Source organism: Poecilia reticulata, unplaced genomic scaffold (assembly GCF_904066995.2).
Source record: "Poecilia reticulata unplaced genomic scaffold, P_reticulata-male-v2 Scaffold_175, whole genome shotgun sequence".
NCBI lineage: Eukaryota > Metazoa > Chordata > Actinopteri > Cyprinodontiformes > Poeciliidae > Poecilia > Poecilia reticulata.
Window position 1 is genome coordinate 1 of NW_027675273.1, and position 15,130 is coordinate 15,130.

The following is a 15,130-nucleotide window of genomic DNA, read 5'->3' on the forward strand; positions in this document are numbered from 1 at the left end:
GTGCATTTTTCACTTATTTCGCTGAGATAAAGCTTTTTTGGCTTCTAGGCTTCCTATATGTTCAAACATGAGATTTAGACCTGTTTCCCGTTTGAAACTGCCAGATCTATTGCTTCTTAGCATTTTGGAGCTGTCCATCATCTAATATGGCTGAAAATTTAATGTAGAGCTACGATATCAGAGATAGTCCATTTTTCACTTCTTTCGCTGAGATAAAGCTTTTTTGGCTTCTAGGCTTCTTATATCTTCAAACATGAGATTTAGACCTGTTTCCCGTTTGAAACTGCCAGATCTATTGCTTCTTAGCATTTTGGAGCTGTCCATCATCTAATATGGCTGAAAATTTAATGTAGAGCTACGATATCAGAGATAGTCCATTTTTCACTTCTTTCGCTGAGATAAAGCTTTTTTGGCTTCTAGGCTTCTTATATGTTCAAACATGAGATTTAGACCTGTTTCCCGTTTGAAACTGCCAGATCTATTGCTTCTTAGCATTTTGGAGCTGTCCATCATCTAATATGGCTGAAAATTTAATGTAGAGCTACGATATCAGAGATAGTCCATTTTTCACTTCTTTCGCTGAGATAAAGCTTTTTTGGCTTCTAGGCTTCTTATATCTTCAAACATGAGATTTAGACCTGTTTCCCGTTTGAAACTGCCAGATCTATTGCTTCTTAGCATTTTGGAGCTGTCCATCATCTAATATGGCTGAAAATTTAATGTAGAGCTACGAAATCACAGATAGTCCATTTTTCACTTCTTTCGCTGAGATAAAGCTTTTTTGGCTTCTAGGCTTCTTATATCTTCAAACATGAGATTTAGACCTGTTTCCCGTTTGAAACTGCCAGATCTATTGCTTCTTAGCATTTTGGAGCTGTCCATCATCTAATATGGCTGAAAATTTAATGTAGAGCTACGAAATCAGAGATAGTCCATTTTTCACTTCTTTCGCTGAGATAAAGCTTTTTTGGCTTCTAGGCTTCTTATATGTCCAACATGAGATTTAGACCTGTTTCCCGTTTGAAACTGCCAGATCTATTGCTTCTTAGCATTTTGGAGCTGTCCATCATCTAATATGGCTGAAAATTTAATGTAGAGCTACGAAATCAGAGATAGTCCATTTTTCACTTCTTTCGCTGAGATAAAGCTTTTTTGGCTTCTAGGCTTCTTATATCTTCAAACATGAGATTTAGACCTGTTTCCCGTTTGAAACTGCCAGATCTATTGCTTCTTAGCATTTTGGAGCTGTCCATCATCTAATATGGCTGAAAATTTAATGTAGAGCTACGATATCAGAGATAGTCCATTTTTCACTTCTTTCGCTGAGATAAAGCTTTTTTGGCTTCTAGGCTTCTTATATCTTCAAACATGAGATTTAGACCTGTTTCCCGTTTGAAACTGCCAGATCTATTGCTTCTTAGCATTTTGGAGCTGTCCATCATCTAATATGGCTGAAAATTAATGTAGAGCTACGAAATCAGAGATAGTCCATTTTTCACTTCTTTCGCTGAGATAAAGCTTTTTTGGCTTCTAGGCTTCCTATATGTTCAATTATGAGATTTAGAACTGTTTCCCGTTTGAAACTGCCAGATCTATTGCTTCTTAGCATTTTGGAGCTGTCCATCATCTAATATGGCTGAAAATTTAATGTAGAGCTACCAAATCACAGATAGTCCATTTTTCACTTCTTTCGCTGAGATAAAGCTTTTTGGCTTCTAGGCTTCTTATATTTCAAACATGAGATTTAGACCTGTTTCCGTTTGAAACTGCCAGATCTATTGCTTCTTAGCATTTTGGAGCTGTCCATCATCTAATATGGCTGAAAATTTAATGTAGAGCTACGAATCAGAGATAGTCCATTTTTCACTTCTTTCGCTGAGATAAAGCTTTTTTGGCTTCTAGGCTTCTATATTTCAAACATGAGATTTAGACCTGTTTCCCGTTTGAAACTGCCAGATCTATTGCGTCTTAGCATTTTGGAGCTGTCCATCATCTAATATGGCTGAAAATTTAATGTAGAGCTACGAATCAAGATAGTCCATTTTTCACTTCTTTCGCTGAGATAAAGCTTTTTTGGCTTCTAGGCTTCTTATATTTCAAACATGAGATTTAGACCTGTTTCCCGTTTGAAACTGCCAGATCTATTGCTTCTTAGCATTTTGGAGCTGTCCATCATCTAATATGGCTGAAAATTTAATGTAGAGCTACGAATCAGAGATAGTCCATTTTTCACTTCTTTCGCTGAGATAAAGCTTTTTTGGCTTCTAGGCTTCTTATATTTCAAACATGAGATTTAGACCTGTTTCCCGTTTGAAACTGCCAGATCAATTGCTTTTTAGCATTTTGGAGCTGTCCATCATCTAATATGGCAGAAAAATTAATGTAGAGCTACGAAATCAGAGATAGTCCATTTTTCACTTCTTTCGCTGAGATAAAGCTTTTTTGGCTTCTAGGCTTCTTATATCTTAAAACATGAGATTTAGACCTGTTTCCCGTTTGAAACTGCCAGATCAATTGCTTTTTAGCATTTTGGAGCTGTCCATCATCTAATATGGCTGAAAGTTAATGTAGCGCTAAGGAAATGGGGATAGTCCATTGTTTACTTCTTTCGGTGAGCTAAAGCATTTTTAGCTTCTAGGCTTCTTATATCTTCAAACATGAGATTTAGACCTGTTTCCCCTTTGAAACTGCCAGATCTATTGCTTCTTAGCATTTTGGAGCTGTCCATCATCTAATATGGCTGAAAATTTAATGTAGAGCTACGAAATCAGAGATAGTCCATTTTTCACTTCTTTCGCTGAGATAAAGCTTTTTTGGCTTCTAGGCTTCTTATATGTTCAAACATGAGATTTAGACCTGTTTCCCGTTTGAAACTGCCAGATCTATTGCTTCTTAGCATTTTGGAGCTGTCCATCATCTAATATGGCAGAAAAATTAATGTAGAGCTACGAAATCAGAGATAGTCCATTTTTCACTTCTTTCGCTGAGATAAAGCTTTTTTGGCTTCTAGGCTTCTTATATCTTCAAACATGAGATTTAGACCTGTTTCCCCTTTGAAACTGCCAGATCTATTGCTTCTTAGCATTTTGGAGCTGTCCATCATCTAATATGGCTGAAAATTTAATGTAGAGCTACGATATCAGAGATAGTCCATTTTTCACTTCTTTCGCTGAGATAAAGCTTTTTTGGCTTCTAGGCTTCTTATATGTTCAAACATGAGATTTAGACCTGTTTCCCGTTTGAAACTGCCAGATCTATTGCTTCTTAGCATTTTGGAGCTGTCCATCATCTAATATGGCTGAAAATTTAATGTAGAGCTACGAAATCACAGATAGTCCATTTTTCACTTCTTTCGCTGAGATAAAGCTTTTTTGGCTTCTAGGCTTCTTATATTTCAAACATGAGATTTAGACCTGTTTCCCGTTTGAAACTGCAAGATATTTTGCTTCTTAGCATTTTGGAGCTGTCCATCATCTAATATGGCTGAAAATTTAATGTAGAGCTACGAATCAGAGATAGTCCATTTTTCACTTCTCTCGCGGAGATACAGCTTTTTTGGCTTCTAGGCTTCTTATATTTCAAACATGAGATTTAGACCTGTTTCCCGTTTGAAACTGCCTGATCTATTGCTTCTTATCATTTTGGAGCTGTCCATCATCTAATATGGCTGAAAATTTAATGTAGAGCTACGATTCAAGATATAGCCCATTTTTAACTTCTTTCGCTGAGATAAAGCTTTTTTGGCTTCTAGGCTTCTTATATTTCAAACATGAGATTTAGACCTGTTTCCCGTTTGAAACTGCCAGATCTATTGCTTCTTAGCATTTTGGAGCTGTCCATCATCTAATATGGCTGAAAATTTAATGTAGAGCTACGAATCAACAAATAGTCCATTTTTAACTTCTATCGCTGAGATAAAGCTTTTTTGGCTTCTAGGCTTCTTATATTTCAAACATGAGATTTAGACTTATTTCCTGTTTGATACTGCCAGATCAATTGCTTCTTAGCATTTTGGAGCTATCCATCATCTAATATGGCTGAAAATTTAATGTAGAGCTACGAAATCAAGATAGTCCATTTTTCACTTCTTTCGCTGAGATAAAGCTTTTTTGGCTTCTAGGCTTCTTATATTTCAAACATGAGATTTAGACCTGTTTCCGGTTTGAAACTGCCAGATCTACTGCTTCGTAGCATTGTGGAGCTGTCCATCATCTAATATGGATGAAAATTTAATGTAGAGCTACGAAATCAAGATAGTCCATTTTTCACTTCTTTCGCTGAGATAAAGCTTTTTTGGCTTCTAGGCTTCTTATATTTCAAACATGAGATTTAGACCTGTTTCCCGTTTGAAACTGCCAGATCTATTGCTTCTTAGCATTTTGTAGCTGTCCATCATCTAATATGGCTGAAAATTTAATGTAGAGCTACGAAATCAAGATAGTCCATTTTTCACTTCTTTCGCTGAGATAAAGCTTTTTTGGCTTCTAGGCTTCTTATATCTTAAAACATGAGATTTAGACCTGTTTCCCGTTTGAAACTGCCAGATCTATTGCTTCTTAGCATTTTGGAGCTGTCCATCATCTAATATGGCTGAAAATTTAATGTAGAGCTACGAAATCAGAGATAGTCCATTTTTCACTTCTTTCGCTGAGATAAAGCTTTTTTGGCTTCTAGGCTTCTTATATTTCAAACATGAGATTTAGACCTGTTTCCCGTTTGAAACTGCCAGATCTATTGCTTCTTAGCATTTTGGAGCTGTCCATCATCTAATATGGCTGAAAATTTAATGTAGAGCTACGAAATCAGAGATAGTCCATTTTTCACTTCTTTCGCTGAGATAAAGCTTTTTTGGCTTCTAGGCTTCTTATATTTTCAAACATGAGATTTAGACCTGTTTCCCGTTTGAAACTGCCAGATCTATTGCTTCTTAGCATTTTGGAGCTGTCCATCATCTAATATGGCTGAAAATTAATGTAGAGCTACGATATCAGAGATAGTCCATTTTTCACTTCTTTCGCTGAGATAAAGCTTTTTTGGCTTCTAGGCTTCTTATATGTTCAAACATGAGATTTAGACCTGTTTCCCGTTTGAAACTGCCAGATCTATTGCTTCTTAGCATTTTGGAGCTGTCCATCATCTAATATGGCTGAAAATTTAATGTAGAGCTACGAAATCAGAGATAGTCCATTTTTCACTTCTTTCGCTGAGATAAAGCTTTTTTGGCTTCTAGGCTTCTTATATCTCAAACATGAGATTTAGACCTGTTTCCGTTTTAAACTGCCAGATCTATTGCTTCTTAGCATTTTGGAGCTGTCCATCATCTAATATGGCTGAAAATTAATGTAGAGCTACGAAATCACAGATAGTCCATTTTTCACTTCTTTCGCTGAGATAAAGCTTTTTTGGCTTCTAGGCTTCTTATATCTTCAAACATGAGATTTAGACCTGTTTCCCGTTTGAAACTGCCAGATCTATTGCTTCTTAGCATTTTGGAGCTGTCCATCATCTAATATGGCTGAAAATTTAATGTAGAGCTACGATATCAGAGATAGTCCATTTTTCACTTCTTTCGCTGAGATAAAGCTTTTTTGGCTTCTAGGCTTCTTATATCTTCAAACATGAGATTTAGACCTGTTTCCCGTTTGAAACTGCCAGATCTATTGCTTCTTAGCATTTTGGAGCTGTCCATCATCTAATATGGCTGAAAATTTAATGTAGAGCTACGAAATCAGAGATAGTCCATTTTTCACTTCTTTCGCTGAGATAAAGCTTTTTTGGCTTCTAGGCTTCTTATATGTTCAAACATGAGATTTAGACCTGTTTCCCGTTTGAAACTGCCAGATCTATTGCTTCTTAGCATTTTGGAGCTGTCCATCATCTAATATGGCTGAAAATTTAATGTAGAGCTACGAAATCACAGATAGTCCATTTTTCACTTCTTTCGCTGAGATAAAGCTTTTTTGGCTTCTAGGCTTCTTATATTTCCAATAGACCTGTTTCCCGTTTGAAACTGCCAGATCTATTGCTTCTTAGCATTTTGGAGCTGTCCATCATCTAATATGGCTGAAAATTTAATGTAGAGCTACGAAATCAAGATAGTCCATTTTTCACTTCTTTCGCTGAGATAAAGCTTTTTTGGCTTCTAGGCTTCTTATATTTCAAACATGAGATTTAGACCTGTTTCCCGTTTGAAACTGCCAGATCTATTGCTTCTTAGCATTTTGGAGCTGTCCATCATCTAATATGGCTGAAAATTAATGTAGAGCTACGATATCAGAGATAGTCCATTTTTCACTTATTTCGCTGAGATAAAGCTTTTTTGGCTTCTAGGCTTCTTATATGTTCAAACATGAGATTTAGACCTGTTTCCCGTTTGAAACTGCCAGATCTATTGCTTCTTAGCATTTTGGAGCTGTCCATCATCTAATATGGTTGAAAATTTAATGTAGAGCTACGATATCAGAGATAGTCCATTTTTCACTTCTTTCGCTGAGATAAAGCTTTTTTGGCTTCTTGGCTTCTTATATGTTCAAACATGAGATTTAGACCTGTTTCCCGTTTGAAACTGCCAGATCTATTGCTTCTTATAATTTTGAAGCTGTCCATCATCTAATATGGCTGAAAATTTAATGTAGAGCTACGATATCAGAGATAGTCCATTTTTCACTTATTTCGCTGAGATAAAGCTTTTTTGGCTTCTTGGCTTCTTATATGTTCAAACATGAGATTTAGACCTGTTTTCCGTTTGAAACTGCCAGATCTATTGCTTCTTAGCATTTTGGAGCTAATATGGCTGAAAAATTAATGTAGAGCAACTGTCAGGTTCAAACACTAGACATTTCTCACACACTGCAAAGAACAGAGACAAATAGTCCGTAAATAGTTTCTTACTCGCGAGGAGAGTGCTCAAAGAATGCTTCAGTTACAATCTCCGACCAACACTCTGAAGTTTCTCTGCTCACCTCGCTCTTTTATTGAATCAGGAAACGCCCTAGTTACAAGCAGCTTCAACAGCTAAACAGAGACTCTGTTGAAGCTTGACACAGCAAACTCTTATCCATATAAGATAACTTGAACAGCACATTCTCCTCGAGGTCGTTGGGGTGTGTTTCTGTTCTGCCGCTTATCTTCTGCAACACAAGAAGTGAACAAAACAACAGACAGAACAAACTTCTAAAAGTGGCATAACATTATAAGCTTCATATAAGTAAGATTAAACAAATAATAATTCTAACATTTCCCTCCTGTTTATGCCATTTTTAGCCAGAGCTAGTCCTTACTCAATAACTTCTTTCGATTTTCTATTGGTAATTCATTAAGTGGTTCAAAACAGGTACACTCAGAGGGAAAAGAACACATTTCACACATTACATCATCAACATCTTATTTACAAGTTTGACATAGGAACATTTGGGTCAGGATACAAGTCTGGAAAGTCGAGAGACATTTCATCTTCTTCATCACTGGACTCAGCATCTGTTACATTTTTATTGTCGTCAGGAGGAAGGAGAGAATACATTTGTTCCTGCATCGGAGTGATGGCAGTGGTGATGAGTTTTTGAATTAAAGCTCTAATACAGGGAATACAACAACATCCACACAAGGCCAGTATTGCTGCAAACACAGCTATGGAAATTAAGACAGAGACTATTAGTGGTTAATATTGGCCAAATACATTACCCAAAACGTCCCACATTTCTGTATCAGCTCCAGAGTGGTCTTTCATTTTGCTGTTTAGAGCCCTCAACCCATCCAAGGCCTTGGTGAGGCTGCCATCTGCAGTGGTTTTGTTGGGGATAAGGGCGGAGCACTGCTCCCCAAAAAGGGCGCAGACCCCACCCCTCTCAGCCAACAAACATGTCAACAGCAATGCGGTTTTGGAAAGCCATCAGGGAGGTAGCTGACAGTTGCTCGTGGACGGCTGAGAAACCTTGCTCTGTTTTGTTACCTAACCTCTGGACATTGTAGTGGATGTAGTTTTATTCTATCAACATTTTTATTTATTTTTTACCAGCTTATATTCATCAGGTATACCACGTGGGACCCCAATACTGTCTATGTATGTGGGATCATCGTCATCTTTCAGTGAGCGTTTCTGACGCTGCTGCCACACTGATGGAAGCACATTACCTAGTGAGTCAAGTAATTGTGATACTGTCATAGGATATATTGAAACAGGTAACAGCAGAGTCACTACAGTGCACAAACCAGTAGTATTTGATGGCAGTTTGTCAAACAACCTGTTATCTCCACACCACCACCAGATGTCACTACGGGATAATGGGTGGAAGTACCGAGTAACATTTACTATAGTTGAACAATTTCCTGCAGTTGTTGCTTCGGCTGGTAACTCCTGTGGTTATTCTAATTAGCTCATCTACATCATCATCATCATCTGCATTGAATATAGTCATTTCAGAACTTGCGAGTTTGGTTGAGTGTGGGCCCGCCACCACTATGCCTGGGTAGCCCCCTATATTGATCTTATTCAGGTCTAGGGAAACCACAGTTGCCAATCTAGATGCATTAACACACAGGTAGATTTCATCTACAACCTCTTCACCTGACCCTTTACAGGGATTTTCCATGTCCCTAACTTTGGACACCACGTGCAACTCTTCCCAGGTGGCATCCATACTTCTCGGTGTTATGTGTTCTTCTCTTACTTTTGTTTCATACCAAACTAACAGGAGAGCTGCAATAATTATGACTGCAGCTCCTACACCAAGGATCACCCTTTTTTTTTTTTTTTTTTTTTTTTTTTTTTGATTTATTGGTCATCATGTTTTATGTTTTGATTCCCTTCCTAAGAACCCCTCGGCAGAGTTGTGGACTATCTTCACCAGTTTGAGACAACTGTATACTAGAAATACAGTTCCCTTTGTACCACGGGCTTCCTCTGGGGGTCTAACTGAAGGTAGGCAAAACTTTGTTCATAAAAGGTAGAAAAGGCTGATGACCAAAACACTTAGCAATACTGTAGCAGTGAAGGCTATTCCCAAGAGAGTTATTTTAGTCATCTTTCTGTATTATCAGTTTACAATGTGCTAAATGGATCCATGTGTTTCTTTCTGCTATCTTAACTGCAGTTCCTGTGGTCAACAGGACCTGATAGGGACCTTCCCACTTTGGAGAGTGCCAATGCTTCTTCTTTATGCTTTTAGTGAGAATCCAGTCTCCAGGTTTTACTAACGGGACGTCCTGTGAAGACACAGGAGGATCAGATTCATCAGTCTTAGTTTCTTTCTTGTGTCTTTCCAACATTTTTCTCATATAGTCTGCTAGGTTAGGTTCATCCTCTGCTTCCCATTCATTTTTAAATAATGGAAGTCTGTATGGTCTCCCAAATAGTGTTTCATAAGGTGTTAGCCCTGATGTACTAGTGATATTTATATACATTTTAACTAGGTCCAAACACCGTGTCCAGGGCCTTCCTGTTTCTTCCATACACTTCTTTAATCTATTTTTTATAGTACCATTCATTCTTTCTACCAGTCCTGCACTTTGTGGGTGGTAGCTGCAGTGGTTTTTTAAGTTTATGTGGAAGGCAGTTCCTATGTTTTTTACCACTTGGTTCACAAAGTGTGTACCATTATCACTATAGATTTTTTCTGGTATTCCATACCTGGGTATTATGTCTTTACATAGGGCTTTTGCCACTGTTAGGGCATCTGGTGTTTTAGTTGGGAACAGTTCTATCCATTTTGAAAATGAATCTATGATCACTAGACAGTACTTTTTCCCTTCACTTTGATTTAGTTCTATAAAGTCCATGTGTATACTCTGGAAAGGATAGTTAGGTGTTGGAAACCTCCCTCGCTTTGGACGTAGATTACCTTGAGCATTGTGTTTAGCGCATATGAGGCAAGCTCTACAAAAATTTTTTGAATATAGATTAAAACCATAGGTTGTATAATGCTGATTTACTAATCCTACCATCCCTCCTGTTGAGACATGTGTCTTCCCATGGCTCAATATTGCTGCCCATTTATAGAGATTTTTTGGTAGGATTGGTTTTCCTTCTGGTCAGATGTATAAGTCATTTTTTACAGTTGCTCCACTTTTTATCCAGGTTTTTTGTTCTAGTGTGCTTGCTTGTTTTTGCATGTCTTTCAATATTTCATTATCGATTTGTTCTTCTGTGGACCACAGTACTTCTTTTTCTCCCATTGCTGCTTGCTTAGCTGTTTTATCTGCAAATGCATTTCCCAGTGAAACAGAATCAGTATTAGAGGTGTGTGCTGCACATTTGCATATTGCTAATGTTCTTGGGAGTTTTACTGCTTTTAAAAGTTCTTTTAGCAGATCTGCATGTGTAGCAGGTTTTCCTGTAGAGGTAACCATTCCCCTATTTTGCCAATATTGTGCGAAGGTATGAGTTGTAGCAAACGCATACTGGCTGTCTGTATAAATTGTCACATCTTTTCCTTTCATTAGTTTGCAGGCCTCTGTTAATGCTATTAATTCAGCAGCCTGAGCCGAGAAATGTTGTGGTAACGCCGCAGCTTTTAGCACTTTGCTCGATGTTACCACAGCATATCCCGTTCTAGTTTTCCCAAATTGGTCTTTCCTAGAAGAACCATCCACATATACTGTGATTCCTTTTGTTAATGGGGTGTCTGTCAGATCCTCCCTACATTTTGCTGTAGTTGTTGCCAAGGCTTCACAATCATGTGGTTCTCCATCATCTAAGGTTGGCATAAGTGTTGCAGGATTGAGAATTGTACACCGCTCTATTGTTAAATGTGGTTGAGACAACAGGATGGACATGCAAGACAAATGCCTTGCTGGTGACAGAAATGTCATGTTTGTTTGTAATAATAATGCAGATACTGCATGTGGCACTCTAAGTATTAGCTCATGAAAAAGGACCACATCTGCACTTGCGGTCACTGCCATTGAGGCTGCAACTACAGCTCTAATGCATGGAGGCTGAGCACAGGTTACTGCATCCATTTTAGCAGAATAAAAAGCTATGGGTTTCATCTTATCTCCATGCTTTTGGGTCAAAACCGAGGTCATAAATTTATCTCTGCTATCAACCATTTGGACAAACGGCTTCTTGTAATCTGGAAGAGCTAGTGTTCCACTTCCCACTAATTCTTGTTTTATTTTACAGAATGCTTCTTCACTTTCTGTGGTCCAAATCAGTTTATCTGTCATTTTCATTTCTGTAGTATAGATTAGTGCACTCAGAGGTGCAACTATCTCAGCATAATTTGGCACCCAACTTCTACAGTAGTTTGTCAGTCCCAAGAATGACATCATTTGTTTTTTTGTCTGTGGCTTTGGAGCCTGTAGTATTGCTGTTTTTCTATCCTGTATTACTGTACGGCCCCCAGATGCTAGTTGGTGACCTAGATACTTTACTGCTGGCTGTACTAATTGGAGTTTATTTTTGTTGACCTTGTGTCCTTGTAGTAATAGGTGTTTCAATAGTGCCAGAGAGTCTATCAAACAATCTTCTTTGGTTTTAGATGCTAGTAGAATGTCATCTACATACAGCAGGATTTGGCTCCCTTTTGGAGGTTCAAAGGTGGAGAGGCTGGCTGACATTGCTTGTGAGTAAATGGTTGGACTTTCACAATACCCTTGGGGTAGTCTTGTGTATGTGTATCTTTTCCCTTCAAAAGTGAAAGCAAACCAGAACTGACTGTCTTTATGTACAGGTATAGAAAAGAACGCATTACTAATATCTACCACTGTGAAATATTTTGCTTCTGGGTTCAATGAGTTTAACAAGGTGTGGGGATCTGGTACACATGGGGCCCTTTGTATTACAGCATCATTTACAGCCTGTAGATCTTGTACCATCCTCCATCCCACTGAGGGAAGTGCCTTTTTCACAGGAAATATTGGAGTATTACATGGGGAATCTGGGGATTCGATTAAGACTCCAGCTTTCAGTAGGTCTTGTATTACTGGTCTAATACCCTCTTGTGCATCTGGTTTTAATGGGTATTGTCTCATTCTTGGCCTATATTCTGTTTTTGGTCTTATTATGACAGGGTTAGCACTTTTTATTAGTCCCACATCAGATGATCCTTTGGACCATAGTTGTTCAGGTATATTTTGCAGAAGAGTTTCTTCTTCTTCTGTTAACATCAAATGTCAGTCTTGTTCTGGATCTATGTGTGTTCCAGCTTGAACTGTCGTAGTCCAGAACAAGGCTTTCCTTGTTAAATCTGTGGACTGACTATACCAGGTGTTTACTCCCGTTTCCCTCCAGTCTCTTGCTTTTTCCCCCCTTTCAACCATTTTTCCTATTCCTGTCCAACTGTCATGTTTGCCTTTGCACACTGAAATGTGAGGACCCCAGACCATCTTAAATTTTTTTTGTAGACCCTCAGGTAGGGTCACTGCTGCTCCAGCGTTTGCTGAGCTGTCTGAGTACATGTAGGTGATAGTGACTTTTGCAGGTGTTAGTTTCTTCAAACTAGCTTCATAATCAGGGTCAGGATCAGGAGAGTTTTTGTACCACATGGTTATATGTAGATCATCAGCTGTCATACAATCTTCTTTTCTCCTCACAGACTGCTGTCCCTCCTCTAACAGGTGGCTCCCTACTGAGGTTGGGGGTTTATTGGGGACCTCCAAAGTGTAATAGAAATGGATCTGTCCTTTCCCCTGTAACACCATCAGGTCTCCCCTATTTTCATGTCTCCTCATGACTTTTATTCCCTCCATGGTGGGAATTAGGGCTAAACCCAGGGCTACTAGACCATCCCTTCCCAGTAGGTTTACTGGACAATCTGGTAATACCAGCACTTTCATCTGACAACTTTCACCATTTGGATCTACTAACCACAGTGGCTGTGACTCAGGTATGTGCTTTAATGCACCCTGTGCTGATCTAACCAGTGGTGTCGGTAAGGGTGGAGCAGTTGCTCCTTGTAGTTCCGGGTGCTGCTGCTCTACCGCAGCTTCCTGCAGTGCTTGCCTCGCTTCTCTCAGTAATGCTGCATACACTGTACTGTCATTGTCATCCTCTTTTCTATGAAACATGACCGTACTCTTACTATTTTCCCCCCCTCCTTTCTTACAATCTGTCTCCTCTGCCTTATTTTTCTGCTCCTCCGTTTCCTGTTCTTTCTTTTCTTTAGCCTTTCTTTCTCCCTCTTCTCTTCTCTCAGCTATTTGGAGCCAGACTTTTGTCTGTTCATAACCCTCTTTTGCCATTTGTTTTTCTTTTCCATTACATTTTGTTCTAATTTTTTGCTGCAGTTTTTTTATGCTTGTGGTACTTAACCTGCCATTAAAATCGTACTGTTTTACCCAGTAACAAAGCGGGTTTACTGCATCCTCATCTATTTTTTCAACTCTTTTCCAGTCCTTACAGGACAGGTCATCTAAGACCTTTTGTTTATGTTTGCTTCCCCCGGTACCCATTTTGAACTAAATTTAGTCCAGTGTGGTCTTAACACCTGCTGTGTTCTAAACACTGGAAGATTTCAACAGGATGGTGATAAATAGATTGTGGTAAAACTCACTTCAACTCAGAGAGCGGAGTTTTCTTGTCTACAAACATCCACAAAATCTCACCATTTGTTCCCCGTTGTTTTGGTATAAAACTGTTTATCTAGTGATAATCAGTTTTCATTCACTCACACACTTTCACACTTTTAAGTAGGACACTCCTGTCCTTTGCGGAATTTAACTACGTAGTTGAGGACTCCCGTTGTTCTTTGCGGAATTTAACTATTTCATAGAGGACTCCGCTCGTCCTTTAGCAGGGGACGCCGTAATCCCATACACAGAATTTAACTAACTTAGAAGAGTTAGAGGAGTCTGCTCCTCCCGCGGACTTTAACTGCTTTTTATTGTACCTGACAGTGCCTAGGATTCTCAGGGTTTAACTTCTCACCAGAGGACGCCGTAATCCCACACACAGAATTTAACTAACTTAAGAGTTAGAGGAGTCTGCTCCTCCCGCGGACTTTAACTGGTTTTATTTTATTCTTATTTCATTCTAATTTCTTATCGTTTTTCATTTTTATTTTTTTCCCCATACATACTGGTTTTAAACTGAAACTACTCACTGTGTCTCCAGTCTCTGAGGAAAACCGTCAACCGTCGGACTCCAGCTCGTGAGGAAAAAACCAGTCCCGGAAAGGGTCTTAATGCTGTGCACAGGCTTCCTGGATTTTTACTCACCCGCTGGAGTCGTCAGGTATATCGGAAATCCGGCTCGAAGGACCAATTAAATGTCAGGTTCAAACACTAGACATTTCTCACACACTGCAAAAAACAGAGACAAAGAGTCAGTAAATAGTTTCTTACTCGCGAGGAGAGTGCTCAAAGAATGCTTCAGTTACAATCTCCGACCAACACTCTGAAGTTTCTCTGCTCACCTCGCTCTTTTATTGAATCAGGAAACGCCCTAGTTACAAGCAGCTTCAACAGCTAAACAGAGACTCTGTTGAAGCTTGACACAGCAAACTCTTATCCATATAAGATAACTTGAACAGCACATTCTCCTCGAGGTCGTTGGGGTGTGTTCTTGTTCTGCCGCTTATCTTCTGCAACACAAGAAGTGAACAAAACAACAGACAGAACAAACTTCTAAAAGTGGCATAACATTATAAGCTTCATATAAGTAAGATTAAACAAATAATAATTCTAACAGCAACCAAATCACAGATAGTCCATTTTTCACTTCTTTCGCTGAGAAAAAGCTTTTTTGGCTTCTAGGCTTCTTATATATTAAAACATGAGATTTAGACCTGTTTCACGTTTGAAACTGCCAGATCAATTGCTTTTTAGCATTTTGGAGCTGTCCATCATCTAATATGGCTGAAAAATTAATGTAGAGCTACGATATCAGAGATAGTCCATTTTTCACTTATTTCGCTGAGATAAAGCTTTTTTGGCTTCTAGGCTTCTTAAATGTTCAAACATGAGATTTAGACCTGTTTCCCGTTTGAAACTGCCAGATCTATTGCTTCTTAGCATTTTGGAGCTGTCCATCATCTAATATGGCTGAAAAATTAATGTAGAGCTACGAAATCACAAATAGTGCATTTTTCACTTATTTCGCTGAGATAAAGCTTTTTTGGCTTCTAGGCTTCCTATATGTTCAAACATGAGATTTAGACCTGTTTCCCGTTTGAAACTGCCAGATCTATTGCTT

At 38.7% G+C, this 15,130-nt stretch overlaps 1 long non-coding RNA gene across 1 annotated transcript; it reads right to left on the reverse strand.

The window, feature by feature from the left end:
• Positions 1 to 6,880: 6,880 nt before the first annotated feature.
• LOC145550814 (uncharacterized) lies at positions 6,881 to 14,621 on the reverse strand. Its single transcript, XR_014086588.1, has 2 exons — positions 14,040 to 14,621; positions 6,881 to 9,201 (listed from the first exon to the last, which is right to left on the reverse strand). It is a non-coding gene; the product is annotated as an uncharacterized LOC145550814 (long non-coding RNA).
• Between the last annotated feature and the right edge of the window lie 509 nt (positions 14,622 to 15,130).